This window comes from Bos taurus, chromosome 10 (genome assembly GCF_002263795.3).
Source record: "Bos taurus isolate L1 Dominette 01449 registration number 42190680 breed Hereford chromosome 10, ARS-UCD2.0, whole genome shotgun sequence".
NCBI lineage: Eukaryota > Metazoa > Chordata > Mammalia > Artiodactyla > Bovidae > Bos > Bos taurus.
Window position 1 is genome coordinate 30555875 of NC_037337.1, and position 26140 is coordinate 30582014.

The 26140-nt window shown below is 37.8% G+C and overlaps 1 long non-coding RNA gene across 7 annotated transcripts in view; it reads left to right on the forward strand.

Moving 5' to 3' along the window:
* Positions 1-26140, forward strand: part of LOC101903851 (uncharacterized) — a 140515-nt gene that overhangs the window by 98595 nt on the left and 15780 nt on the right. For 3 of the 7 annotated variants that reach the window (XR_009496176.1, XR_009496172.1, XR_009496174.1), the window contains 2 exons: positions 12614-12804; positions 13589-13712. The exons of 1 other annotated variant lie outside the window; for it this stretch is intronic. This is a non-coding gene — a long non-coding RNA (uncharacterized lncRNA). Of the gene's footprint in view, positions 1-7251; positions 7335-12613; positions 12805-13588; positions 13713-26140 lie in introns of all 7 variants that reach the window. 3 more of the 7 variants (XR_009496175.1, XR_001501141.3, XR_009496173.1) reach the window with 2 other exon arrangements.

Consider the following 26140-nt stretch of genomic DNA (forward strand, 5'->3'; position numbering starts at 1 on the left):
TTAAATCCCCAAGCTGATAATGCTTCCCAGCTACAGCTGGATGTATCTGACAAGCAGCATGTAGTAGGAAGCCCCACAGGGGATAAGGTCCCTAACAGTCAACTAAGAGTTCAGATCCCCTAAGAGGTGCCCCTGGTGTGCAGAGCACTTAACCCTTCGACCAGTACCAACATGACTATTCACAAATTATTGATGTCCCTAAATCCCTGGCAGATTGCAGACAGTTCTTATATCCATTGAAGCCCAAGCATATGGCCACTAATGGGATGGATTAAAAAAACACACATATACACATTCATTCTTTGCCACATGAATATAAAGCCACTGAAATGCTAGAAGGTGATTGAACTGGATGGAACAGTGTTAAATACATGCTTAGCCTCATGTTATGGATCATTCCCATTGACATCTATCTGCTTCCTTGGTACAGTTTAATTAAAGCTGTCTGGAACAAGTCTGCTTTCTAAATGATCACTGAGCAATGAAAAGGTGAAACAGGAGGAGGCTTGAGGCCTTTTTGTGTGTGTGTGTGTGTGTGTGTAAAGCATTCAAATGACTGTCTCTGGCTAAGAATAGCAGCAGGGAAGAAATTCGTTTCCAGAATTAGCTAGCCATTAGGCTTTTCTGTAAGAAAAGGCAAGGCTCCTTCTGATGTCATCTTAAAACACCAGAAGTGAAGTTAAGTAATACCAGATCTTAAAAATTCACATGGAGCTATATTCTGGTCCAAAATAGAGAATCTTCGCCAGTCCAAGTTCAATGCATGAGACAGGGTGCTCAGGGCTGGTGCACTGGGATGACCCAGAGGGATGGGATGGGGAGAGAGGTGGGAAGGGGGTTCAGGATGGGGAACACATGTACACCCATGGCTGATTCATGTCAATGTATGGCAAAAACCACTACAATATTGTAAAGTAATTAGCCTCCAATTAAAATAAAAAAAAAAATAGAGATTCTTTTTGTGGCGGGGAGGAGGGTTCTAAAGCAGTAAATATTACAGCAAACTTTTCTTATTTCTAGTTACTTTGCAAAATATAACCCCTAATTTTGCCTAAAATAGTCCTTTTCTTCAGATAGTTTTGTAACTACATGCCAGGAACACCATCTATTTGGGTTTATAGCATATAGAATACTAGCATGGCAAGTAGATAGCTTCAAAGAATTGTATTCCTTGACTAACCTTCATGTTTCTGGCACTGTTAAGGTTCTAGGGAAACTATAAACAAACGCAGATTCAGTAACATAGTAAGAGATTGAATTTTAAATTAGCTAATTATACCTACTTTTCTATGGTACTTTTCTCCCCTTTGTTATGATTTTATTTAGAATGATATAAATTATATTTGTTCCTTAATACCAGAATTAATTGAGCTTTATAAAAGTGCCCAAAGGACTATAGCGTGTTTAAAAATGTCATTCATTGGCTTCTCCGCACAAATCCATCAGTCATGATGTGGGCTTATCGTCTTCATTTAATATTTATTTGGTATCTACTTCATATATGACACTGAGTTATACCCTGTGTTCTTCTTCCCCACCCCTACCCCTAATTACTCTCTCTCTGTCTCTGTCATAGTATGTTCATCCAGGCTGGCAAAAGGTAATAGTAGCACTAAACAGAAAAACACTCCTAAATTCCCTTAGGATGCTCTTCAGGAGTGCAGATTATCCTAGCCCTGATGCATAACAGAATTAGTCAGGCCTAGAAGATATTATTTTGAAGCAAACAGGTCATAAGTTAAAGCCTATTAATAGGATAACATTTGAGTGCTTAGTGACACTGTGCTGGAAACTCTGGGAGACAGGAGCCAAGCAAAAGCATCCTCAACAAACTCAAACATAGGGAAGATATACACAGTGAAAGTCACCAAGGAATGGTGGTGTCAGATGAGTGAAACTGAAGACTACAGGGCAAGCAAAAGGGCCCAGCTGAATCCAGTTGTCCAGCTGTCCCCATGAAGGCACCAGACATGTGAATGAAGCTGCCTTGAGCCCTCCAGACAAGCCAGCTATCAGATAAATTCCAATGAGCAACTCTCATTCATGCTAAATGGAGCAGAACAATTGCCCGGCAGAATCTTGCCCAAATTTCTGATTCATAGAATCATGAGATATAAAACAATGGTGGTTTTTTAAGTCATTATGTTTGGAGTGTTCTGTTACGCAGCAGTATATAACTAGAATGGAGGCTAGGCAATAAAATGAATGTGTCATGATAAGCCCCCAAATTAGAGTTATAGTTGTACCTTCCCTGGTGGCTCAGTGGTAAAGAATCCACCTGCCAAGGCAGGAGACGCAGGTTCTATCCCTCGGTCAGGAAGATCCCCTGGAGGAGGAAATGGCAACCCGCTCCAGTATTCTTGCCTGGGAAATCCCACGGACAGAGGAGCCTGGTGGGCTACAGTCTATGGGGTCGCAAAAGTCAGATATGACAGCAACTAAACAACAACAGGAAGTAGGAACTGAAGAGAGGCACATGTTTTAGGGAAAAGATCGTAAGTTTTCTTTTGTGTTTATAACAGATTGACAGATTTTTTTCTGTAAAGGACTTTGTGGACTGTATGATCTGTTGCTCAACTGTGTCACTGTAGGGCAAAAGAAGCCACAGACATATGTAAATTAATATAGGTAGCTGAGTTTTAATACGCCTTTACAAAAACAGACTGCTGGCCAAAGTTGGCCATGGGTCATAGATTGCTCTTCCCTGGTTTATAATGTCTGAGATACTGAGGAAAAATCAATTGGAAATATGTTATACATAGATGACACACAGGAATGGGGCTCTGTGACAAGTCAGGGCGGGAGATGTGGTTTAGAGAATAGGGAAAATTTTTGAAGACAGCCTAGGATACTACTGTTATATCTTCTTAAGGTTACTTTTATTTTGTTATTTCTTTTAAATGGTATCAGTTAGGATATTTGGTAAACACATTAGTGGACTGAGGGATTACTTGAATCTTTAGATGATACCACTGAACCAGGGAGACAGCCAAAGGATAAAATCAAATAGATTTTCAGATATATTAATAGTGGTCCTAGGTCCATTGTCAATGGTTTTCAAATCTGTACAATTTCAAATCAATGTATGTAATGAGTAAATGGACTATTCTAGAACTATTTTTTCTAAGTGTGGCTAATATTCTAATTTTTAATTTATATCACATTCATAATTTATTTGAACAGTGATGAGTTTGGAAATACTTCTCACTCATATTTGAAAACCATCTATAGCATTACTATCCAAGTATTTATATCCTAAACTATCTTGAAAAGTCAGTGGTTATTTTCCATAATTTATGATATATTGAAGGCATTTTATCATGCTGTTTACTGTTATGGGAAAAAAGTGTGACCTTTAAAGGAAAAAAACAAGCAGTTTTTTAAGTTCTCCTGCATATCTGTTAAGTTTATGGATATTTATTTTAGGCTTTATAAAAATTCTATCAGGCAGCTAAACAATTTAGACCCATACAGCATGTAAACTCTATTAAACAGAGGTTCTTTACCTTTTCACCTATTGCCCTACATGTGCTTGGTACCGTGGCGCAACTATTCAGAACAAATCCTAATAGTCTGCCTAAAATCCTTAATATAACCAATGCAGTCATGCTAGAGGGGGTCTGGTGAATATTCAGAGGGATTTTTATCCATCTAAGGCAAAGAATGGTTTGAAGAGTTCTGTTTTTGGCCACAAAAAGAGCAACCTGGTTAAGAGGTGAAGGTTTCTTGTGGCTCCTGCATTTGATAAAGTACAGACCTTGCCACATTCCCTCATAGACCTGTGACCTCAAGCTCTGGCCTTTAGACTTTTTTCCTCCTTGAGAGAGAAACGATTAGTAAGGTCCTTCTGTTAGATATGTTAGCAGTTTCTGCTAAAAAGAGGATTTTAATACTACTGAATTGCAAAGAGCACGAGGCAAGGCTTTACTCTAGATACTAAGACAAACCTAGTTTAAGCTGATGCCGTAGCTCCTATGAAGGGCCATTTGTTTAGCTCTATTAGTATTTTCTCTCTCTTTTTTTCACCTTTGTAGCTCAGTTTCAAACCCTGTCTGGGACACCTGCTCGATGTGAAATGAGATTGGAGGGTCTCAGTCCATTTGTGGCTGGCTGAAATTTTCCATCTTCCTTTCCAGAAAAATGGTCCATAAGGAAATTAAGTGAAGAGTTAGATGTCACACATGGATTCACGTGTAGGTGTACTGGAGGCCTAGATAATCTTCCTGTGTGAAAAGTACAATATAAATTCAGCACTGGTTCATTGGTTCATCCACTTTGCCTCTCAGCAGCTCTCTAACACCTGAGGTCTCCTGTCTCCTAAAGATGATGCAACTTTAGGGACATCTTTTTACTATTCTAAGCCACTGCATAATTTGAACTGAGATTGTAAAGTGGCTTGAAATTGGCTGTGATTTGCTGGTTCATTTAAACAGGGATGTTTTGTATGAAAGTAGTATAAGAGGTACATGTTCTGTGCTTTTCTCATTATGTACATAGATCTTAAGTCCCCATAAATAACAATTACAGAATTTTCATAGTCTACGAGTAAACAGATTACATGCCTTCAAACCATACGTTACTCAAGAGAGAAAATAGAACACCATAAGTTATTACAACCCAAGGCAATATTGCCTTAAGGTGGTATGAATTTTGATTCCAAAAGTCAATAGAGTCTTTTCCATATAAATTTAAAGCCACCCAAAATTTCCCTGAACTTACTAAATACACAATTAGTTTCTTGTTACAGATAATTTCTATTGATTCAGATCTGGTTTGTCAGCATGGATTAATCAGTATCGTCAGTGACGAGATCTGGGTGGCTCAAGGGATCAGTTCCTGGGCTACAGGCCTTTCATCCCCAGGTCACTGTTTCCAATACTTAAAGGAGTTTTGAGAGGCCTATTTGACAGCTGGTGTGAAACAAACCAGTACTTTCAACTAAGTCCCTCACACAAATTCATTGTCCCTTGTATTCAAAGACGTTATCACTTACTGTCTGAGTTATATGTAAAGGTAAGAGATTATTGCATTATCAGTAGTGCTAGTTATTATTCATAGATATGTTCACATTTATAATCTCCTATGGTAAACAAAAGTGGTTTCTATCTTCAAGGCTTGCTGTATCTAGTTACCGAATATTTATTTCTGTAGGACATTTTCCTGCAAATGAAACCAGCTGATCTCTGATTGGTTGCCTCAAATTATCATATATTCTTTCCTTTGTAGAAATGTTTCTTTTCTTGAGATTATATGTGTGTGTCTCCTTTCTTTGTTTGCCTTTCAGGTCTTTTCTGAAGTGCAGGTTATAGTGTTCTTATCTTTTCTCATTAAATAAAAACTCCAGGTCCAGGTCCTGCAGATAGATAGCTTCCCTGAATAAATATTATTCTTAGCAGTTCTTGGGTCAGGTGGTTATTCTTCATTTGTCTTTCAGTTCAGTTCAGTTCAGTCGCTCAGTCGTGTCCGACTCTTTGCGACCCCATGAATCATAGCACGCCAGGCCTCCCTGTCCATCACCAACTCCCGGAGTACACTCAGACTCACGTCCATCGAGTCAGTGATGCCATCCAGCCATCTCATCCTCTGACGTCCCCTTCTCCTCCTGCCCCCAATTCCTCCCAGCATCAGAGTCTTTTCCAATGAGTCAACTCTTTGCATGAGGTGGTCAAAGTACTGGAGTTTCAGCTTTAGCATCATTCCTTCCAAAGAAATCCCAGGACTGATCTCCTTCAGAATGGACTGGTTGGATCTCCTTGCAGTCCAAGGGACTCTCAAGAGTCTTCTCCAACACATTTGTCTTTAGGAACCTTTTAACCCCAACCTGGGCATCCATAGTGATCTGCTGGATAGCACACAGGCCTGGTCTTTGGTTAGCTGATCTCATCACAGTAGGTCAAACATTTGAAGATGCTCTTTCCTTCATCCCCTGTTCTGGCTGAAGCTCCTAATAGCCTTCTTTATTCAAGGTATGTCAGGTAACCTTGTTTTCTAGACCTTTCTAGTTGTAATACCATAGATTTTGTTGCCAGGGTCCAAACACTGTTTCTTGACTTGATTGAAAAATTAATAGACTTTTATTACAAAGATACTAGCTATTCTTAGTTAAGAGAGAAAGGAACTTGGGTTACTCAGGAGAAAAGAAAAGAGATTTTAGCTCTCCTGGATTGTTTGTGAAGTTTTGTGGCTTGGCTTTTCTAAGGTGTTTTCAATTTCTGGCTCTCCTATGAAATTCTTTGGCTACCTAATGTGAAGAGCCGACTCACTGGAAAAAACCCTGATCCTGGGAAAGATTGAAGGCAGGAGAAGAAGGGGGCAACAGAGAATGAGATGGTTGGATGGCATCACTGACTCAATGGACATGAGTTTAAGCAAACTCTGGGGGATTGTGAAGGACAGGGAAACTTGGCATGCTGCAGTTAATGGGGTCGCAAAGAGTCAGACATGACTTAGTGACTGAACAACAACAACAATGAAACTCTGCTATCTATTTAGGAAGCTAAACATAATGACTGGTACCTCTACTGACTGCTGCACTCTGAATTCAAGTTCATGGTTTTTAATAATATAAATAATAGGAAGTATCTAGTGCTTTCTGGAAGTATGGAAGAAACAGTATGGTTCACTACTCCTGGGCCATGTATATATAATAAAACCAGCTTGGTAGAATGTCTCAATAATAGGAATCAATAGTAAAGACCAGTTATCCATGTGTCTTTGCTTACTTAATTTCAAGTCTCATTGCTGTGGAACTGGAAGGGAAGGTGTAGGAGGATCTAATTAAACAAAGCAATGTACCTTTAGGGAGTCTAGATGTCAGGGAAGTGGCCAGTTCCAGACTGCTGATTGAAATTGTCCAAATTGATCTGAGTCCTGCCTCATAAAACTGTAGGTGAGGAAGGAAGAAGGAAGTAAATGATTTCTGATTTCAAGTAAATGAATGGAGTTGACCTAGCTAGTATTTTTCCTTTTTAGTGTAGGGAGAGCAAGCAGTTACTTTTCATGAAACTTAGTTTAGAATGGAGCTAGTCTGGATTCTCCCTTAGAAAACCTACTCTTTTCCTGGAGATAGACTGTCAATAAGTTTAGTAAAAGCATTGAATTCCTTGGGCTTTATTTTCTTCCCAGTCTTCCCATAATGCCTTGTTTATGTTTTTCAATTACAACATCATACTGAACTACAGCTGTTTACCTGGTTTTCCTTCTCAATGGATAATGAGGGCAGTAACCATATGTTATTCTTTATACTCTCAGACCAAGGATAGACTGGCACATTACCTGTACTCAGCAAATGTATGACAAAGGAGTGAAGAGGAGAAGCCAGAGAGGAACACCAGGTCTTCCACACTTCTTTTTAATCCTACTCTTTCCTTTTTGTGATGATGACTTAGAGATTGAATCATTCTGTATTAATGTAGTATACTTGGTAAGCATGTGGATGCCATGTGCTTAATCTGAATCATAATTCTGACCCTTTTTAGCTATGCCACTTTGAGCAAGACTTAAATGTCTTAAATATCTGTAGAATCAGAATAATACATATTTCATGGGTATGGTATAAGGGTTGAATAAGTTAATGTAAAGGGCCTGGCACATAGAAATTGCATTATTATAATCACCATCAAAGTGAGAATATGGCCAGTTTGTTGTTGAGTCTAGATTAGAGAAAACATCTGTGGTAGCAGGTAAGAGAGCCAGGATTACTGTTGTGCACAAGACTAAAGGATCCATTAACCCATAGTTTTTGTGAATCCTCTGTATGATTTGATTTACTCGGTGGAAATATAGGGCTTCCATATTCTAATTTCCTTTAAAGAAATGTCTGATTATTTAGTCAAGGGGATCCCTTTTTTCTTCCAGGTGGCTAGGAGGCGTCTGTGTGTGTTTGTGTGTGTGTGAGGGGGAGGGTAGGTATGAGTGACTGATTTGAGTTGTTTCAATATCCAGCAATTGTGGAGGCAGAAAGGGAGTGGAGTGTGGGAGAGCAAAAGTGTTAAATGTCAACATTCTGACCAAACCAGAAAATGCTCCAGGATCCCTAGGTGTGGCCTATAGGTGCAAGGGAAAGGAGGCACCTTATGGACAGAAAGTTCTGGAGGAGATATGGTACTAGAAAGACAGACAAATTAACAGTTTACAAATAGCTGAGAAAAGAAGAGAAGCGAAAGGGAAAGGATAAAGGGAAAGATACACCCACCTGAATGTAGAGTTCCAGAGAATAGCAAGGAGAGATAAGTAGGCCTTCCTCAGTGATCAGTGCAAAGAAATAGAGGAAAGCAAAAGAATGGGAAAGACTAGAGATCTCTTCAAGAAAATTGGAAATACCAAGGCAACATTTCATGCAAAGATGGGCACAATAAAGGACAGAAATGTCAGGGACATTAAGAAGAGGTGGCAAGAATACATGGAAGAACTATACAAAAAAGGTCTTAATGAACTAGATAACCATGATGATGTGATCACTCACCTGGAGTCAGACATCCTGGAATGTGAAGTCAAGTGGGCCTTAGGAAGCATCACTATGAACAAAGCTACTGGAGGTGATGGAATTCCAACTGAGCTGTCTCAAATCCAAAAGATGATGCTGTGAGAGTGCTGCATTCAATATGCCAGCAAACTTGGAAAACTAGGCAGTGGCCACAGGGCTGGAAAGAGTCAGTTTTCATTCCAGCCCAAAGAAAATCAATGCCAAAGAATATTCAAACTACCATACAATTGTGCTCATTTCACTTTCTGGCAAGCTAATGCTCAAAATTCTTCAAGCTAGCCTTCAACAGTATATGAACCAAGAACTTCTAGATGTACAAGCTGGATTTAGAAAAGGCAGAGGAACTAGAGATCAAATTGCCAACATCCATTGTATCATAGAAAAAGCAAGCAAATGCCAGAAAAAAAAATCTACTTCTTCTTCATTGACTATGCTAAAGCCTTTGACTGTGTGGATCACAACAAACTGTGGAAAATTCTTCAAGAGTTGGGAATACCGGACCACCTTACCTGTCTCCTGAGAAACCTGTATGCAGGTCAAGAAGCAATAGTTAGAACCAGACATGGAACAATGGTCTGGTTCCAAATTGGGAAAGGAGTATATCAAGGCTGTATATTGTCACCCTGTTTATTTAACTTATATGCAGAGTACATAATGTGAAATGCCGGGCTGGATGAATCACAAGCTGGAATCAAATTTGCCAGGAGAAATCAACAACCTCAGGTATGCAGATGATATCACTCTAATGGCAGAAAGCAGAGAGGAACTAAAGATGCGGATGAAAGAGAAGAATGAAAAAACTGGTTTAGTTTCCTTCATCGTGCAAAAGCTTTTATGTTTAATTTGGTCCCATTTGTTTATTTTTGTTTTTATTTGCATTACTCTAGGTGGTGGGTCTGATCTCCTTCAGAATGGACTGGTTGGATCCCCTTGCAGTCCAAGGGACTCTCAAGAGTCTTTAACACCACAGTTCAAAAGCATCAATTCTTCGGCGCTCAGCTTTCTTTACAGTCCAACTCTCATATCCATACATGACCACTGGAAAAATAGTCTTGACTAGATGGACCTTTGTTGGCAAAGTAATGTCTCTGTTTTTCTTTTTTTGTCTCTGCTTTTCAATATGCTATCTAGGTTGGTCATAACTTTTCATCCAAGGAGTAAGTGTCTTTTAATTTCATGGCTGCAGTCACCATCTGCAGTGATTTTGGAGCCCCAAAAAATAAAGCCTGACACTGTTTCCACTGTTTCCCCATCTATTTCCCATGAAGTGATGGGACCGGATGCCGTGATCTTCGTTTTCTGAATGTTGAGCTTTAAACCAACTTTTTCACTCCACTTTCACTTTCATCAAGGGGCTTTTGAGTTCCTCTTCACTTTCTGCCATAAGGGTGGTGTCAGCTGCATATCTGAGGTTATTGATATTTCTCCCAGCAATCTTGATTCTGGCTTGTGTTTCTTCCAGTCCAGCGTTTCTCATGATGTACTCTGCCTGCGAAGAGTTGACTCATTGGAAAAGACTCTGATTCTGGGAGGGATTGGGGGCAGGAGGAGAAGGGGACGACAGAGGATGAGATGGCTAGATGGCATCACTGACTTGATGGACGTGAGTCTGAGTGAACTCCAGGAGTTGGTGATGGACAGGGAGGCCTGGCGTGCTGCGATTCATGGGGTCGCAAAGAGTCGGACACGACTGAGTGACTGAACTGAACTGAACTGAGGAGGTGGGTCATAGAAGATCTTGCTGTGATTTATGTCAGAGAGTGTTCTGCCTATGTTTTCCTCTAAGAGTTTTATAGTTTCTGGTCTTCCATTTAGGCCTTTAATCCACTTTGAGTTTATTTTTGTGAATGTTATTAGAAAATGTTCTAGTTTCATTCTTTTACACATAGTTGATTTGCTTTCCCAGCACCACTTGTTGAAGAGATTGTCTTTTCTCCGTTGTATATTTTTGCCTCCTTTTTCAAAGATAAGGAATCCATAGGTGCATGGATTTATCTCTGGACTTTCTATTTTGTTCCATTGATCTATATTTCTGTCTTTGTGCCAGTACCATACTGTCTTGATGACTGTAGCTTTATATAGTATAGTCTCAACCTGGAGTCTGTTACACAGAGTGAAATAAGTCAGAAAGAGAAAGACAAATACTGTTTATTAAGGCACATGTATGGAATTTAGAAAGATAGTGGCGATGATCCTACATGCAGGGCCGCAAAGGAGACACAGATGTAAAGAACAGATTTTTGGACTCAGTGGGACATGGCAAAGGTGGGATGATTTGAGAGAATAGCATTGAAACATGTATATTACCATATATAAAATAGATGACCAGTGCAAGTTCAATACATAAAGCAGGGCATCCAAAGCCGGTGCGCTGGGACAGCCCAGAGGGATAGGGTAGCGAGGGAGATGGGAGGGGAGTTCACTATGGGGGGACACATGTATACCTGTGGCTGATTCATGGTAATGTATGGCAAAAGCCATTACAATATTGTAAAGTGATTTATCCAATTAAAATGAGTTAATTAAAAAAAGAAACAGCTAGTTTAAAACTCAACATTCAGAAAAATAAGATCATGGCATCTGGTCTCATCACTTCATGGCAAACAGGTGGGGAAAAAGTGGAATCAGTGACAGATTTTATTTTCTTGGGCTCCAAAATCACTGCAGATGATAACTGCAGCCACAAAATTAAAAGACTCTTGCTCCTTGGAAGAAAAGCTATGACAAACCTAGACAGTAAGCACATTAAAAGCAGAGACATCAGTTTACCCACAGAGGTCTGTATAGTCAAAGCTATGACTTTGCCAGTAGTCATGTACGGATGTGAGAGTTGGATCATAATAAAGGCTGAGCACAGAAGAATTAATGCTTTCATATTGTGGTGCTGGAGAAGATTCTTGGACTGCACGGAGATCAAACCTGTCAATCCTAAAGGAAATCAACCCTGAATATTCATTGGAAGGACTGATGCTGGAGCTGAAGCTGTAATACTTTGGCCACCTGATGTGAAGAACCAACTCTTTGGAAAAAATCCTGATGCTGGGAAAGATTGAGAGCATGAGGAGAAGAGGGTGACAGAAGATGAGATGGTTCAATGGTATCATCAACTCAATGGACATGAGTTTGAGTAAACTCTGGGAGATAGTGAAGGATGGAGAAGCCTGGTGTGCTGCAATTCATGGGGTCACAAAGAGTTGGACATGACTTAGCCCTTGAACAACAGACAGAAATACCTATTAGAGGAATGGAGGAACACTGGAGTGAGAAAAGTTCTTAGCCTAGTAACTTTTGTACACAGCATCAGAATACTATAATTTGATAGAAAGTAGCAGTACTGAGTGACTGTAAAATCAATATAAGAAAAAAAAATTCTGAAAAGACTTGACAGTCTCTTGGGTCTGTATCACTCTGGAGAAATGCATTCATTTTACATTTAAATTTCTTTCAGTTATCATTTTTTATTGATACTTAATGTTTGTCTGGGCTTCCCTGGTGACTCAGACGGTAATGCGTCTGCCTACAATGCGGGAGACCTGGGTTCGAACCCTGGGTTGGGAAGATCCTCTGGAGAAGGAAATGGCAACCCATTCCAGTACTCTTGCCTGGAAAATCCTGTGGATGGAGGAGCCTGGAAGGCTACAGAATATGGGGTCGCAAAGAGTCGGACACAACTGAGTGATTTCCATATCCATATAATGTCTGTCTATATTATCTTGAGAGATATACCTCTATATTAACCTTAATATATTCTATATTAACCTTGTTGTTCCATTGCATAACCTTAAGTATCTCTGTATTATATGCAAATACCTTACTCCATTTGCATTCACAACTCTACTAAAATAAACTGATACCTGGAACTATACAGGTTTTGTTTGTCTCTTGCCATGTCCAGTTCTAAATAAGCAACAAATGAAAGAACCCTACATACCCAGACCTTTTTTGAAAGATATCTTGAAGATTTACAATATGCTAAACTAGGGAAAAAATTGGGAATAATCAGCACAATACATTTGGCTCTCCATTATAATCAGTTTTTCAGCCTGCCTGTCGATAAAACTTTTTCTTTTTCACAATGGTTTACAACTTAAATAATTTAATACAACAGTTGTTATATTTTTATTGCAGGCTGATAAAACTGGAACCATAAGTCTTTTCTATGCACTATATTACAAAAAGAAGTGACACTGGAGAAGGGGAACGGATGATTACTAAAACTGTAATTCAATCGTCAAGTTCTGAAGATGTCATAAAAAAGGCTTCTGCTTTACTTGCACATGGCAGATACTCTCAGGATGCCTCAAATGAACTCTCTCTGGGTATTCAGTCTCTCCTTTGGCATTATTTTATATACAGTAAAAATAAAAATGGGACTTCACAATGCAAATGCAACTGTGATTCAAGCTCAGTAGTTCTTTTGTCAAATAGGATTTTCTTTTATGAAGTTTCATTCTAGAATTAATTTTGATATCCGTGCCTGTCAGGCTGTGGAAATTGAGCTGAACCAAGTGAGTCTATTCCTATTTGAGCTGACATGTAGGAAGCTATAATTAGGAAAAATGCAGAGTTTGTACTGTGCTATAGAAAATTAAACTCATCATGCCACATATTGTCAAATCTGGTTAAAAGTATAGGCATGATAAATAGCAACATTCTATAAATGCCTAAACATTCATATATTGAAAAATTTACCACTTTTTCACCCTGCCATAATTAGTTGTCAGGAAATAATTTTCAAATTCTAATCATTGCTATAATCTGAAAAGTCTGTAAATTAATAACAGATTCCTATAGTGTTTACTATTAACGGTGTTCTACGAAACTTAGAACTCTAGCATGTAAGGAAATGTATTCCTTATAGAAAAGGATGATAGTTATTTGTACATTCTTGCCAGTTGTTTTTCAGTGGACTTGTCTGTACTGGCTTCAGCGTAAGACCAAGAAGCTTCTAATTTGCCAAACTTCTTAATACGTCCAATATTCAGTTAATCTGTAGATGATGGTGTGAATGAAATTGAATTTCTGGCTATTAAAAATGACACTTTGCCTCTGTATTAAGGCACTGCAGCAATACTTTACAAAATTCTTTTGCAATCTTCACAGGATAAGAATAAATTAAGTGGAAGAATTGAACTTTCATAGTATGGCTGCTGAGGGATCAACACATATGGTTGGAAGATGAAATTTCCATTGATTCCCCAGCGTGAGAGAGTGCAGGCAGCACCATGTGAGTTTCTGCATTTTGTCTCTCAGCCATTGCAGCCCTGACCCATTCCACGAGGGGTGAAAGGTCACAAGTGCTATGTGAGTGGTGTTTAATTTTCACCACAACTGAGACTGCTAATCACATAACATTAGGGTGAATTATGGTGATTATTGCAGGCTGAACACAGAGAGATTAAACAATAACAGCAACACAACCACAGCTGTGATGGTAGTGATGAAAAGATGGTGCTTTCATGACCCCATGCTAAAGGGTTTGATTGGGATTCTGGAAGCCTCTGGTGAAAGACACTTTGCCCTCTCCAGGCTAGCTTTTTCCTAAACCACCACTATATTAAGCAGAGTGACAATAACCCATTTTAACAGTTTCTAGTAATGGAAAGGGCTCAAAACATTCTCCTTCAGAATGCCCAAGTCTCATTAGTCTACAGAGTAAACATGCACTCCAGAGTCACTGCTTTCTAGAAAGTCTTCACTTCTTTTAAAGCTGTTAGCTTCTGTACCCTGCATGGATTTTTTTCTTTTAAAAATCTTTTGCTAAGTATAGTTGATTTACAATGTTGTGTAAGTTTAAGATGTATAGCAAAGTGAATGAGTTATACATATACATATATCCAATCTTTTTAAAGTTAGCTTTATTTTATAATTTTTATTGGGGTATCGTTGGTTTACAATGTTGTGTTAGTTTCAGGTGTACAGCAAAGTGAATCTGTTATATATATATATATATATATCTGCTCATTTTTAGATTCTTTTCCCATATAGGTCAGTACAGGATAATGAGTAGAGTTCCTTGTGCTCTACAGTAGGTCCTTATTTATCTATTTTATATATAGTTATCTAGTTTATATAGAGTAGTGTGTATATGACAATTCCAATCTCCTGATTTATCCCTCCCACCTTCTTTCTCCCCTGGTAACCATGTTTGTTTTCTACATCTGTGACTCTGTTTTATGAATAACTTAATTTGTACTATTTTTTTAAGATTCCACATATAGGTGATATCATATATGTCTTTCTTTGTCTGACTTCACTCAGTATGACAATCCCTAGGTCCATTCATGTTGCTGCAAATTGCATTATTTGTTCTTTTTAATAGCTGAATAGTATTCCATTATATGTATATGCACCACATCTCCTTTATCCGTTCCACTATCAATGGATATTTAGGTTGCTTCCACATTCTGGCTATGTGAATAGGGCTGCAGTGAACATGGGGTGCACCCTACATGGATTTTTAATTTGTTTGGTCTCGTTTTTTCTTTTCTACATATGTAGCCCGTGTAATGGATTCTATGTTCCTTAGGAAAATTTGAGGAATAATTAAGGAAAAGAGGCTATTACTAGGTGTTTTTAAAATTTAATAAAAATTGCTTAGATGGGAGGCTGCCTGATTCATGAATCTTTGAATAAAGCCAATTGTATCTTCAAATTTACTGGGTTGAATTTTGTTTTCTAACACATACATATTTTTTCAGTGTAAATATTTTACTTACAACCATACCCTAAATGCCATTATGCGAGGATATTGGCTCAGACAGTAAAGAATCTGCCTACAATTCAGGAAACCCAGGTTCAATCCCAGGGTTGGGAAGATCCCCTGGAAAAACGGATGGCAACCCACTCCAGTATTCTTGCCTGGAGAATTTCACGGACAGAGGCTACAGTCCATAGGGTTGCAAAGAGTCAGACACGACTGAACAACTAACACTTTCACTTTAAAATAAGAAGTCAAACACTAGGTACAGAGTGAAGTGAAGAGCAGCTATGACAAACCTAGACAGTGTATTAAAAAACAGAAACATCACTTTGCTAACAAAGGTCTGTTTAGTTACAGCTGTGGTTTTTCTAGTAGTCATGTACAGATGTGAGAGTTGGACCATGAAAAAGGCTATGCACCAAAGAATTGATGCCTTCAAATTGTGTTGCTAGAGAAGACTCTTGAGAGTCCCTTGGACAGCAAGGAGATCCAACCAGTCAATCCTAAAGGAAATCAACCCTGAATGTTTACTGGAAGGACTGATGCTAAAACTGACGCTTCAATGCTTTGGTCACCTGATGCAAAGAGCCAACTCATTGGAAAAGACCCTGATGCTGGGAAACATTGAAGGCATAAGCAGAAGGGGGTAACAAAGGATAAGATGGTTAGATGGCATCACCGACTCAATGGACATGAACTTGAGCAAACTCTGGGAGATAGCGGAGGACAGGGAAGCCTGGAGTGCTGCGGTCTACGGGGTTGCAAAGGGCTAGACACAACTTAGCAACTGAACAATGAGAAGAGCAGCTAATGCCTGCAGTTCATTCCTGATGTTTGGATAGTCTGCTTTTCACATATTAGGGCAAAAAATAAATCAGTAATGTGTCCATTTCCACCAAGTTGAAATGCCCTGCATCAGGAATTGTTTTCTTGAACAAAGAGAAGCAGAGACATCTGGAAGCCAGGAATTGGGAAACTGGGTCATCATCAGTTCCAAAGTTTACCTTTAGGGTTGATTTCTCGTTTTAAGGGAACACTTATTAACTTAGTTCTTGAAGTATACAAATGGAGATGTTGGTTGTTTTAAAATATATATATATATATATATATACACACACATATATGTTGGCTTCAACCATATTTATAAACTAAAGATAGCACACTGAATTTTACTGGTAGTCCAAAAGTAGTCCTGGTTGACAAAATAGATGAAAAGGCAGTACATGTATTCTGTGCAAATAATGCTATAAAGCAAAGAGTCTCATATGTTCTAGCTAAGGTAACTGAATAGTTCTTTTTAAAGATTTTTTTCTTCTTAAAATATGATACAATGATCCCATATGGAGGAAATGAAGGTGGCAAAATCTACAAAAAAATCTGAGTCATGATGAAAAAGTTCAAAACTCTTTGGGATAGTTCAATTGAGGCAGCATCAAGTGCTTTTTAAAATACTATGTTGTCAAGCCCAGCTGCTATGAAGTTGGAATGATTCCCAACTACAGCCTAGATAATTTATCTTGTGTAATAGTAGCTCACCTATTCTGGCTGGGTTGATGTTAGCTTGTTGAGGCAGTTCTGGGTCACAAAGTGCTGGAGCAGAAAGTTCATGTTAAACTTCCAGCTGATATGAAGATATTTCTATTGGAAAAATATAAATATTAGGCAAATGGCTAATTAAATGCATATATCTTTGATTCCTAAACCATAAGAGATAATGATAATACTCATCATAATAATAACCAAAACTAACATTATTTACTACAGGCATTGTATTAGGTGCATTGCATGCACTGTCTCATTTATTTGTCATAACATTCAGAGGTTGTCTTTTCTTATTACCTCTATTTTATACATGAATAAATTGAGGCTTCAGTTCAGTCGCTCAGTTGTGTCCGACTCTTTGCAACCCCATGGACTGTACTGATGTTAAATAACCAGGCTTTCTGAATTGGGTGAAAATTTGGGCTCTACCAAGTTTCAGAAACATTCTGGGATAAACTGAATCATTCTGCTCTTATGTGATTATTGGCTCTTAGCAGCACTGTGGCTTTAGAAATCAATATGGTGCATGAGTTCTATAAATGTGCCTCTTAATAAGTTAATAAAACAGAGATATTCTCATTGCCTCTCCATCAAAGTTTCAGGGAAAAATGAGAATATTAAATGCAGTAGGATAGAGAAGATCTGCTCCATTTGCTCTGCAATGATAATCTTTTACAAAAGAGGATTTTTATTAATTCTTTGCCTTCTGGGGATATTATAATTTTCTAGAATATAGAACTGCCTTAAGCACAGTAATTTGCTGAGCTAGACTGAATCTCAAAATGTTTCAAATGAGCTGATAAACAACTGCATAATTAGCCATTATTAGATCAAGTCTGTATGTTACTGATATCCAGATGAACAAACCAATGGATAGGCAAATTATAGATACACTTTTAAAAACTAAGAGCCTGTGTTATATTTTTACATGTTTTGTGACTTGTCCTTTAAAGAATTAAAAACTACATTTCATTTGCCTCTTTTTAAAAGAAGAAATTTAGATTATTCTGTCAAGCAAATCCTTAGAGACTTAATCATTAAGCACATATTTCCATGTATGAATAATGAAGGATTTGTGTGTTGAATGCAATTCATGCTTTAAAAGTGAATAGGTGGTGGGATTTTCCTTTTCAATTAAACCTTGTCTCAAACCTATTACTTGCATGGGTAATGTTCATTCATCCCCTTTTGAGTTCTGGTTCAATTTCAGAGTACAAAATACATTTGGTCCCGATTATGAAAATAACAGGTTTTACATGCTCAAACCAGAAAAGGAAAATAACAGTAAGTTTTTATGATTAAACACATACACCTTATTCAGGTGGCTAACATCTAGTCCAAAGTGTATCCATGTTATAGTTAAACCTCTCTTTCCTCTCAGTTTTCATTTTTCAAGAACTTGACACTGGATCATAAAATGTTGCTCTGGGCTGGAATTCGTCATGCAGGGTTACAGCCTAGGAATAAGTCTTTTTTTTTTTTTAATATTAAAATCAGCTCAGCAGTTTTGAGGATTAGATAAAGAGAAATTGCAGAAAGCAAAACTTTTAAGCTGGTTTAATTAAACATAATTGTAGTTTATGTTCTGAACTCAGGGGCCACAAAGCAAAACAGATAAATGTGTTAGATCACCTTTGAACAGAAAGAGCTGCAGCAGCAATTCTCCTGAAGAACTCTAAAACTAGCAGGTTGATACTTTGTCTTAAATGGGTTAGGTGTCTTCCTGTTTGGGGAGCAGAACAGATAATTTCTTGAGCTTCCTTGCAGATCAATGATTCTGTGATTATTTCTATCAGTATTACAGATCCCAGTAATAAACTGTAAGCTGTTGGCATAAGGCCATGTATGAGCCGAGTTGGAGGATGGATTTGTTGCTAAATTTAGAAAAAGCATTTTGACCTTTGATGATTTTAACAGCCTCCAAAATTTTGATGCCTTTCTTATGCTTCCAGATCACTGGTCCTACATTTGATGCAAACTAATAGGTAAAATTTTATTGTTGTTGGGTTTACATTGCGCTCTTATTAAATACAATGATTATCTGTCCATATTTAGTTTTAGCCATTCAGTTCAGTTCAGTCGCTCAGTCATGTCTGACTCTTTGCGACCCCATGAATCGCAGCACGCCAGGCCTCCCTATCCATCACAATTCCCAGATTTCACTCAAACTCACGTCCGTCGAGTCAGTGATGCCATGCAGCCATCTCATCCTCTCTCGTCCCCTTCTCCTCCTGCCCCCAATCCCTCCCAGCATCAGAGTCTTTTCCAATGAGTCAACTCTTCACATGAGGTGGCCAAAGTACTGGAGTTTCAGCTTTAGCATCATTCCTTCCAAAGAAATCCCAGGGCTGATCTCCTTCAGAATGGACTGGTTGGATCTCCTTGCAGTCCAAGGGACTCTTAAGAGTCTTCTCCAACACCACAGTTCAAAAGCATCAATTCTTCAGTCATGGATTCCTATTAATTTACCTATATATTTCTTCCACTAGTCCTTTCATTTTGTAAATTGGCATGGAATGGTTATTTGTGTATTTACACAGTTCTAGAAGTAGGGTATTTGTGCCTCAAAGTTAAAGTCGTAAGGCCACCTGGGCTACAAATCCAGTGAGGAGTTCCACTTTGTTTTAAAGGTATGTCAGCCAAACTCAGTCACAATGAGAAAATAGAATTTTTGGTTCAAAAGATACCAGCATAATTGCTTTGGTGTTTTTCAAAGGCATTAGAAAAGTTTTCAGCTATTTTAGAATGTTCTGACTTTGTCAGGAACATTTTGCTATTGTGTGTTTGATAGGAAATCTTATATGTATATAACTATTTGTACTTAACTCATAAAAATGACATGAGTATTCTCCTAAGTCCCAAGATACCTCATTTGGATTTTATTAATGAGCCTCTTAAAGACACTACAACCCTGAAAAGGAAATTATATTTGGTTCAGAATAAATGAAGCTACACACTTATAGATCTGAATTGATTTAAGACTCTGAAGCAAAGAAAGGTAAGCAGATTTCAAATTTAGAGCAATATACATCACAGCCCCAGAATAAGAATATTATATATAATTTGATTATACTATCACAACATGTGATGCTACACATATTTTCAGGGTGAAGTAAATATTATTACAGAAATCTGGTTCATTACTGGGCCAGCAGTGTAATGCATAAATGAAATAGGTTAGGGAAAATGTTTCACGAATTTTATTTTAATTCCTTTCTTTTCCTGCATAATTCATCAATGACATTTTTAATTAAACTACAGTTTTGCTGTTAACAAGAGACACAAAACAGCTTGTCTGACACTTGATTCTTATACAAACTTTGAGATAAAAAAACTATTTTCATAAATGTATTAACTTTAGTGGATATTTGAATATTTGAGCTTTTGACCTAAAAGGCTTCTTAAAAGTCTTTGTGATGGGTAACAGCTGTATTCTGACATTAAGACACTCAACAAACCCACCGAAACTACCACTGACAGGGCTGCAATCAAAGGAGGAAAAAAGATCCCCAATCATTTAAGTAAGTTATTTCCTTACAAATGTGGACAGAAAACATTGTAAAATAAACTATCAAAAGTTAATAGACCATGATCATAACTGTAATTTATTTCTGACTTGTATAAGAAAATAAGCAAGAACTACAGGCAAAAGAAAATATGAACCTAAATTCTGATGAACGTGTTTCACAGTAGATAATTCTTCAGCTTTTAAGTTTCTGCTATCAAACCAAGAGTTAATAATTAAGAACAAGAAGCTATGAATCACCAGGGAAAATCATTGGACAGCTCACAGAGAGACAGAGAACACTCATGGCCATAGACATCCTGGTCTAGAAAGAATAGAAGTTTGCAAGATATCTGCACCAGCAAATAAGGACTATTAAAGGGTGGATGTGATTTTTAATTAGTTTACTAAAATCAATAGTGGGGGCATGTATTATTTAAAATTAAGCTTTACTACCATTATACCAACTGCATTAGTTCTATGAAAATATTTCTGTTGAAATATGGAGTTTCCTCAGAGAGTTAAAGGTACTATTACCATTGATCTAGCAACTCCACTTATGGGCGTATACACTGAAGAATTGAAGGCGGAGACAGCTACTTGTACACCAGTACTCATAGCAGCACTATGCATAATAATCAAAAGGTGAAAGCAACCCAAATATTCATCAATGGATGAATGGATAAATGTGTATATAAATTATAAACATATATAAAAAATATATAAATTATATATGCATACAAATGATAAAAACAGCTCATGCAGCTCAAAATCAAAAAACAACCCAATCAAAAAGTGGGCAGAAGACCTAAATAGATATTTCTCCAAAGAAGACATACATATGGCTATGAGACACATGAAAAGATGCTTACTTCACTAATTATTAGAGAAATATAAATAAAAACTACAATGAGGTATCACCTCACACTGGTCAGAATGCTAAGTCATGTCCTCATGTCTGACTTCAGTCATGTCTGACTCTATGCAACCCTATGGATTGGGGCCCATCAGGCTCCTCTGTCCATGTAATTCTCCAGGTAAGAATACCAGAGTGGGTTGACATGCCCTCCTCCAAGTTATCTTCCCGACCCAGAGACCAAACCTGCATCTCTTATGTCTCCTGCATTGGCAGGCTGTTCTTTACCAGTATTGCCACCTGGGGAGCCATGGTTATCATAAAAAAATCCATGAGAAATAAATGCTGAAAAATGTGTGGAGAAAAGGGAACTCTCTTACACTGTTGATGGGAATGTAAATTGATACATCTACTATGGACAGGAATATGGAGGTTCCTTGAAAAACTGAAAACAGATATCACATGACCCACCAATCCCACTCCTGAGCATATACCAGAGAAAACCGTCAGAAAGACACATGCACCTCAATGTTCACTGCAGCACTGTTTCCAATAGCTGGGATATGGAAGCAACCTAACTGTCCATCAACAGAGGAATGAATAAAAGACATATAGTACATACATACAATGGAGTATTAGCTATGAAAGGAATGAAATTGTGTCATTTGCAATGGTGTAGATGGACCTAGAGACTGCCATGCAGAGTGAAATCAGAAAGAGAAATATTCACATATTACCACATATATGTGGAATCTAGAAAAATGGTATAGATGATCTTATTTGCAAAGCAGAAATAGACACACAGACATAGAGAACAGATGACAAGGTGGAAGGAGGGGTGAGATGAATTGGGAGATATATATCTTCCAATATATATTATATACAAATAACTGTGAAGAAATCTGAGCACCGAAGAATTGATCCTTTTGAACTGTGGTATTGGAGAAGACTCTTGAGACTCCCTTGAACTGCAAGGAGATCCAACCAGTCCATTCTAAGGAGATCAGTCCTGGGTGTTCTTTGGAAGGAATGATGCTTAAGCTGAAACTCCAATACTTTGGCCACCTCATGCAAAGGGTTGGCTCATTGGAAAAGACTCTGATGCTGGGAGGGATTGGGGGCAGGAGGAGAAGGGGACAACAGAGGATGAGATGGCTGGATGGCATCACCGATTCGATGGACGTGAGTTTGAGTGAACTCTGGGAGTTGGTGATGGACAGGGAGGCCTGGCATGCTGCAATTCATGGGGTCGAAAAGAGTCGGACATGACTGAGCAACTAAACTGAGTTGAACACACTATATATAAATACATAAGTAATGTGAACCTACCGTCTAGCACAGGGAACTCTACTCAGTGCTCTGTGGTGATCTAAATAGGAATGAAATCCAAAAAAGAGGGAATATATGTCATATGCATGGCTGATTCACTTTGCTGTATAGCAGTAACTGACACAGCAGTATAAAGCAATAAATACTGCTTTTAATATACTCAAATAAAAAAGAATAAAAGAATATGGTATATAAATGCAATGGAATATTACTGAGCCATTACAAGAAGGAAATAATGCCATTTGTAACAACATGGATGGATCTAGAGATTATTATACTAAGTAAAGTAAGTCAGAGAAAGACAAATATCACTTGATAATACTTATATGCAGAATTTTTAAAAATGATACAAATGAATTTACTTATGAAACAGAAATAGACTCACAGACTTCAAAGGCAAACTTACAGTTACCAAAGGGAAAAGGTATGGGGGGAGGTATAAATTGGGAATTTGGAATTGACAACAACAAAGAACTACTCTGTAGCACAGGGAGCTCTGCTCAATACTCTGTAATAACCTAAATGGGAAAAGAACTTGAAAAAGATTAGATACATTTATATGTATAACTGAATCACCTTTGCAGTACACCTGAAACTAACACAGCTTTATTAATCAATGATACTCCAATATAAAATAAAAACTCAAAAGTTCACAGTGAATAACAAAAACCACGTCATAGGCAATCATCCTAAACTGTGTAGTAGACTCATGACTTTTACAATGATATTTGGAGACCTTTGTGAATCCTCAATTTTATATATTGTGGGAATATTTGTTCTGACTTTATTCTGACTTCTGACTTATTCCCTAGTTACTTTTGCACTGATAGTTCTTTCTGGTACATAGCCTCCTAACACCAAGGAAATGAATTCAGCTTTCATTGACCTTTTTTCCCCATGGTATGCAGCTACTGTATTGGCTGGGAGATGAAATGGTTTCTCTCTAAAATGGTTTTCTTTTGTTCTGTGTAGAGGGTTTTGTGAATTCTTTCATGTTACATGTCTGATCCAGAAACATTATTTTCCCAAATTACTTCCTTCCTTTTTATTTCTGTCAACAGCCTTAGTTAGCATTTGGCCTTCTTTTTTTGAGTCATTTTCTTCATAACTCTTCATGACAGTTACTGTTAAAAACAAGTGAAAAACAAGGCTGAACAGTAATGAGGTGCTAGATGGTAAGACAGAAATACTGGGCAATCAGGCAGGCTCATTCACTGATTTAAATGATGCATCTTAAAAGTATCTGTGATTCCAGTCCTCACTTTAGAAAAACTACAAATTGCTACTTAAATGAGTTCAGACTTGCAAGATTCTAAGAAAAGTGTCTCACATGTGGTAAACATTATAATTTTTAGATTAGAAAAATACACATTGTATATCTTTTATATGTCAAAATCAACATATAAAGACCAAAGCTGAAAAATATTAAAGATGAATCTGTTACTGGACAGGCAGGGAGGCGCCACATCACTGAGAGAAGGTTCAAAGTTCTTCCTGACGGGAAATTCAAGGGATAGAGGTGGTGCAGGAGGAGGAAGTCTAACACAAAGGGCAAGACTCTGAGTTCAGGCTTCTGATTGATTCATGAGGTAGATTAACTCTTCTCATGATTAGTATCTTTCAGGTTCCACGGCACCCACACCGAGAAACCTGGTTTCAAACAAGTCTGGTTGAGTTAGTTGTGTAAGAGATGTATAGGGGATGTTGCTAGATTCATTCAATAGATGCCTTAAGCATAGGTACATGCTTGAAACTATTCTCTGAGAACAGTAAAAATCATTAACATTCAACCAATGATTGCTGAGGATCTATGCATTTTTTCCAATAAAAATGATAGGGTAACAGTAGATGCTCTAAAAAACCATATGAGGGGTTATTTATAGAAGCTTTCCAAGGAGTTTCTGAAATCAATTCTTATCTTTGACAGACATATAATTCAGAAGTTCCCTGGTAAGAGAAACCATGAAATCTTAGGAAGAGTAGAATCTATTAAGTGGACAAAAATTACTTAATTGTAACAGTATTGTGAAGGTCTAGTGCTTTCCCTAAGCTGGAGAGCCACACATAAACTTCTGGTGTTTTGTCAACACACAATACTGTGTGTGTTGACATTCCCTGGCTAGTTCCCAAACTAGTAGTGCCTGTCTAAAATAGATACTTAGTAAATATTGGATTGAACGAATAGGTAACAAATGAATTAACTGGCAAGAAAGATGGTGCCAATTTCCTTCTCTTTCAGTTCAATTCAGTTGCTCAGTCATGTCTGACTCTTTGCGACCCCATGAATTGCAGCACACCAGGCCTCCCTGTCCATCACCAACTCCTGGAGTTCACCCAAACTCATGTCCATCGAGTTGGTAATGCTCTCCAGCCATCTCATCCTCTGTCATCCCCTTCTCCTCCTGTCCCCAGTCCCTCCCAGCATCAGGGTCTTTTCCAATGAGTCAACTCTTCACATGAGGTGGCCAAAGTATTGGAGTTTCAGCTTTAGCATCAGTCCTTCCAAAGAACACCCAGGGCTGATCTCCTTCAGAATGGACTGGTTGGATCTCCTTGCAGTTCAAGGTAGTCTCACGAGTCTTCTCCAACACCACAGTTCAAAAGCATCAATTCTTCGGTGCTCAGCTTTCTTCACAGTCCAACTTTCACATCCATACACGACCACTGGAAAAACCGTAGCCTTGACTAGATGGACCTTTGTTGGCAAAGCAATATATCTGCTTTTGAATATGCTATCTAGGTTGGTCATAACTTTCCTTCCAAGGAGTAAGCGTCTTTTAATTTCATGGCTGCAATCACCATCTAAATAGTAGGAGCTGACCTCTTTGTTCCTTCCAGACTGGCACCAAAAAACTATTTTTTTTCTGGGTAGTGTGACCCATTTCAGAGTAGGAGGTCTCCTCAGTTAGACAAGCCACAAAATATAAACTGATTTAAACTCAAGATTTTGGGGAAAAGGACACCAAAAATTGAAAAGGTTAAATAAAAACTTTTATCAGGAAATGTAAGGTATGTCTTGTAGAAGGAAGGCTTCTGTGGAAACAGAAAAAGAGTATACTGTTTTTCCAATAGTTTAATTTACATTTTATAATTATTTGTAATGTATTAATATTATAATATTTTAATTCTTGGGAGGATAAATTAAAAACTATTATCCTTAGGAAAATAATAAGTAAAACTGTAGACATGAAAACATTGCACTTATTAATTTATTTTAAAATTTTTTAAGAGAGTAAATTAAGACGTTATTTTCCCATTAAAGAATGTTTCCATTTTAAGCTTGCCATGTGGTAAGTGAACCTGATAGTTATAATCATTAGAAATTCCTCATCATTCCTGAGTAGGTAATTATTACTTGGAATGGCTCTTTCAGAGTGATTATTATGAAATGTACCTATCATCTGTTGATCTACTGCTTTATTTATTTCATGTTAAAAGACCCTTAGAAACCTTCCTATCACTAATGAACAAATTTTATTTTACAGATTACATCCATTAGTTTCCAAGAATAATTCTGATCTGATTAAAGGATAACCATTTAAGACCACTAATTCACATATTAAATGCTCAAGATTGCACATCGTTAAAGACCTTACATCTCCAGACCCATTATCTTTTTTCTCTTGGTAGAGGACAATAAATGAGAGCCTTAAATAGTGGATGGATCCATCTGTCTAGACCAAAGAAAAAGAGGGCTACAAAAATAAGTATATCGTTTGA